Source organism: Hydra viridissima, unplaced genomic scaffold (assembly GCF_058129835.1).
Source record: "Hydra viridissima isolate aposymbiotic clone 2 unplaced genomic scaffold, HvirCarnegie_v1 scaffold_6, whole genome shotgun sequence".
NCBI classification, from domain to species: domain Eukaryota; kingdom Metazoa; phylum Cnidaria; class Hydrozoa; order Anthoathecata; family Hydridae; genus Hydra; species Hydra viridissima.
In genome coordinates, this window is record NW_028324305.1 from 3,885,906 (window position 1) to 3,890,813 (window position 4,908).

Consider the following 4,908-nt stretch of genomic DNA (forward strand, 5'->3'; position numbering starts at 1 on the left):
GTGCAAATGCCAATGCAAACAAACAACAATCTATATTATTAGCTTGTTGTTGTACTGGTAAAACTCGTACTGTCAAGTTATCTTTGACACACTGCATTATTGTGCGAATTCAAAACAATATTAGCCAATTAAAGCCACATAGTCAACTTTCTTTGCTGAATGTTCATTATCATTATCTGAAAGATCAATCACTTGGTTATATTCTCAGGGCTTGACAAATTGATGAATATTTAGAGAAAAACGAACATAGAGTACATTAACTTTCTTTATTGAAAGAATAGCACAGGGTTCATGGCAGTTTTAGAAATCCATTTTCCCTGAGTTTTCCCTGAATATTCCCTGATACTTACCCAATTTCAAGGACTTTTTCCCTGAGTTCGGGAGGCGAAAAGTATATAATTTTCCTTGTTAATATTGAAGGATATAATACTTTCGCAACTGAATCCCCATGCTGCCCTAATATTTTTATCAAAATTTTTTAAGGATATAAATACTTCTTTTTTAATTGATAGCAATCTGTTAAAGGAAGGTTTTTAAGTAATAAAATGTGGTTTAATAAGGAAACAAAAACCATAAAAGTTCAATAAATATTAATCATATTATCTTTCCATGCAATTTATTGATAATTAAACCTTATTCCTTTTATTATTCTTTTATTTAAAAAATAAAATGAAGAAGTTTTTTTAAAAAGATATTTCGAACAGAGTAATGTGTTTTAACAATATATAAAGTTTATATGAGAACCATTCTATATAAAGTTATTTTAGCAACTTTCTCTTTTGCTCTAAGATACCAAGTGCTAGCTCTAATTTCTTAATTTCTTCGTTTTTCTTATTTGCTTTTCGTTTCATAGCATTAGCTTTAGAAATTAACCCTAGATCTTGCTTCTCTTCAGCTTCCTCAACAAATTTTACAAAACCAAACTGCAACATTTCACTGGTCTTCTTCAGTTGATCTCGTCTTGTTTCAACATCTTTTATTTCATTGCTAACAACTTTCCTTGCCAATTGACTTGCTTCTTTTTTATTAGTGTCTGTTATTGAACTATCATGTGGCTGAAGATTATTTGATAGCATATGGTCTTTAACTAAACGCCTTTCAGTTATTGATTTTTTTTGTTATCGATTTGTTCGAGTATTAGTTATAGTTATTGATTTGTTCGAGTATTGCGGCATTTATACTAAAACCTCTCTCAACTGAAGCTTGTCCAAGCCTTAGTGTAAAAAGTATTTTGACAGCTGATGCCAACTCGTTATATTTACTTAGATTGCACTTTTTAAAATAGAAGTCATGTAAACTATCTCTATCTCTATTGAATTCATGAAAATTGTTTTGATAAACCCTTGATTCTCTAAAGAAATTGGTAAATTGATTTATAGCTTTATCAGAAAAGACTGGTGAAAGATACTTTAAGCTGATCAAGTGTTTCAACAAAGATTTGTACTTCTTTTCAGCGTTTTCTGGAGTCATTGTTATCAATGCATTAGGGTTAAAAACCTGAGAATTGCATACAATGATAGACCCTAATAGAGTTCGCTCCATGAACTTTTCAAATAATTGTACATACATGTTAGTGCAATCTTTTTGGAAACTTTGAATATCAGTAATTGTTATTATATCTTTCTTTTATAAATAAGCTAATCTTGTTTCAGCTGCAAATCCTAGTTTGATTTGATTTCCCTTAAGTAGATTCTCTTTTTTGTAAAAGTCAACTTCTGGTATAGACCAAATATCAATAACTTCGCGTTTCACAAACAAGCTCAGTATGGATAGCAACAGCCTTTCTAAGTCACTAAACATGAATAGAATCATTGGCTTGTCAGTTTGGTATGCCAATAAATATGACTCTAATATGCTAGCAATAAAGCTGAAAACTTCAAATTTTAAAAGAATAAGTTTGTCTTTAACAGCTTTTTTGACAGTTAAAAAGCTTTTTGATTTGGGTTGCTTTGAAGATGGTAACTTTTCCCAAAACTCAATTAACTTGCATATATTAGGCCAGATTACAATGCAACAATCCGCAACAGATTTGCTTTCAACCCACCTTGTTGCACAAAAGAAAAGAGGGTACTTTTTTGCATCTGTGACTGTTTCATAATTTTGACACCTAGCCGGGCTGTCATGAAGAATTTGCCAACACCTTTTCAGAGTTTCTTTAATATTCCATGTGGTTGATTCAATAGCTGCTTTAAAGGTACCATATAACATGCAAGGAGCAACTTCCAATATTTATAAGCTGTGGGATCTCGTTGTTCTTTCTATCTTTATTTAGATCATTGAGAAATTTCCAATTTGTAGAGGGCCTATCCATGGAAACTTGAAACATTTTACTTGAATCAAATCTCGATAAGTTTTCGCTGAAATGAGTAAGAAGGTCAAAAGCTCTGGGATGACCAAGAAAAGCTGATGTCCAATATCGTATTTTGACTTTGTCATTGACATCCCAATATCGAACGAGTAGGTCCATCTGACATGTTTGGGTTATGTCTTTCAAACTCTCATTAAAAGATACGATGTAACAATCTGATTTTGTGATTTCTTCTTCTAAGAGTGTCTTTAAGTATGGACTAGCGCCATACTTCAAGACACTCTTAGAAGAATAAATCACAAAATCAGATTTTTACATCGTATCTTTTGATGAGATCGATCTTTTTCTTCACATCTAAGTGACTCAGCTTGCAACTCTTTTCCATTAACAAAGAAACAGCTAACAGACTTTGCAGCAGATTGATGCGTTTTACCTAAAATAAAATAATTGAATATTAAACATTTAGCTTTCAAAAATGTGCCACATTTTAATGTTATCTTTTTTGTCACAGTCAGTTTAACTTGCAAAACTTGAAATAGTAATGTAAAAACAATAACTGCAACCACAAGGTTTATTACAATCTATTAATAACTGAGAGTATAATATAACGTCAAGAACTAATCAAACATTATTTCTTTTTAGTTTTCACTGTCACATTAAAAAAGTTTGTATAAATACCTGCAGGATGACTTTTAACAGTCTGAATAACCATATTAGACAATTCAAACGGTTTTTACATCTTTTGCAATCAGCTTTAGTTTTTGCATGAGCGTCAGGAACTAACTAATCTTTAAAAATATGGTGTTGTAACCAATCTTCTTGAAAATAGGTCTCTTCTGAAGTCATATCTTATATTATCATATTAAATTAAATATTTATCTAAAGGCATGGTTATTATTTCTTATAAAAGTTATAAAACCACTGTAGTGAGCAACTTTCAATAAAAACAAAAACTCAAAATTTGTATATTGCAAAATAACTTCAAGTTATATACAAATTTAATAAACATTCCCAGAGTTTTCTAGTCTATGTTTATAACAAACAACTATTATCCAAAACATAACCTCAAAAAGTAAACATAACTTCTTCCGAATTTGAAGGAACATGTTCAGATCTTGAATCTTCCAGTATGGATGGCTCACTAGATGATTCATCGTCACTTGAATTCATTTTTAAAAAAGAAAACTCAATATCCTGTGGCTTATGCAAAAATTATACCATCATACTGTATTACAGAACCGTATCAATCTTGTTTACAGCCAGATTAGGAATTGGCAAAGTGGTATAAGTCAAGTTGCTGGCTGCTGTGAGGAGGGAAAACTAAAATAAAAACGACGATCGATAGAAAAACATACACAAGATGATTCACCAACTCTTCACATAAATAAGTGATAAAGCGTGAGAAGAAAAGTTAAATACAACTGTGGAAAAACGTAAATACGAAGACGCGTAAATGATAAAGCGATAATAAGAAAAGCTAAAAACAACGATCGGAAAAGACACATACAAGATGACTCATCCACTATTCACATAAATAAATGATAAAGCAAAAAGAATTAAGTCAAAAACAACAACTGAGAAAAGACGTAAACGTGGAGACTCGTAAACGATAAAGCGACAATTAGAAAAGTTAAAAACAACGATCAGAAAAGACTTATACACGATGATTCACCGATCTATCACGTAAGTAGACGATAAAACGGAAAGAAGAAAAGTTAAATACAACTGAGAAAAGACGTAAACACGAAGACTCATAAACCTGCCATATAAATAAATGAAAAGATATCGCAACAGGAAAACAAGCAAAAACTATAAAAGCTCAAAAAAAGGAAAGAATAAGACAGTCAAAAAGGAGTTAACTAGAGTTAACTAGAGTTAACTGGAGTTAAGTGGAGGAAGAGATAAGAAGAGAAAGAGTTTTTGAAGAAGAGATTTAATTGAGAATTTTAAGAGAAAGAGTTTTTGAAGAAGAGATTTAATTGAGAATTTTAAGAGAAAGAGTTTTTGAAGAAGAGATTTAAAAGAGACTTTTAAGAGAAGGAGTTTTAAAGAGATTTAAAAGAAGATTTTTATGAGAAAAGAGTTTAAAGAGATTTAAAGAGGAATTTAAGAGAAAGAGTTTTTGAAGAAGAGATTTAAAAGAGAATTTTAAGAGAAGGAGTTTTAAAGAGATTTAAAAGAAGATTTTTATGAGAAAAGAGTTTAAAGAGATTTAAAGAGGAATTTAAGAGAAAGAGTTTTTGAAGAAGAGATTTAAAAGAGAATTTTAAGAGAAGGAGTTTTAAAGAGATTTAAAAGAAGATTTTTATGAGAAAAGAGTTTAAAGAGATTTAAAGAGGAATTTAAGAGAAAGAGTTTTTGAAGAAGAGATTTAAAAGAGAATTTTAAGAGAAGGAGTTTTAAAGAGATTTAAAAGAAGATTTTTATGAGAAAAGAGTTATAAGAGATTTAAAGAGGATTTTAAAGAAGAAAAAGAATTTTGTGGTAAGAAGAGTATTTTGATGAATTATCAGTTTAATAAGCAGTTGAATAAAAGAAGAAAAGAAGATTTTAAAGAAGATTGATTGTTGGAGAATAACCAGAAGATTTAATTAAAGAAG

At 30.1% G+C, this 4,908-nt stretch overlaps 1 pseudogene; it reads right to left on the reverse strand.

Annotated features, from left to right (window-relative positions):
* Nucleotides 1–1,137: 1,137 nt before the first annotated feature.
* On the reverse strand, nt 1,138–3,020 carry LOC149886697 (uncharacterized; annotated as a pseudogene).
* Nucleotides 3,021–4,908: the final 1,888 nt, after the last annotated feature.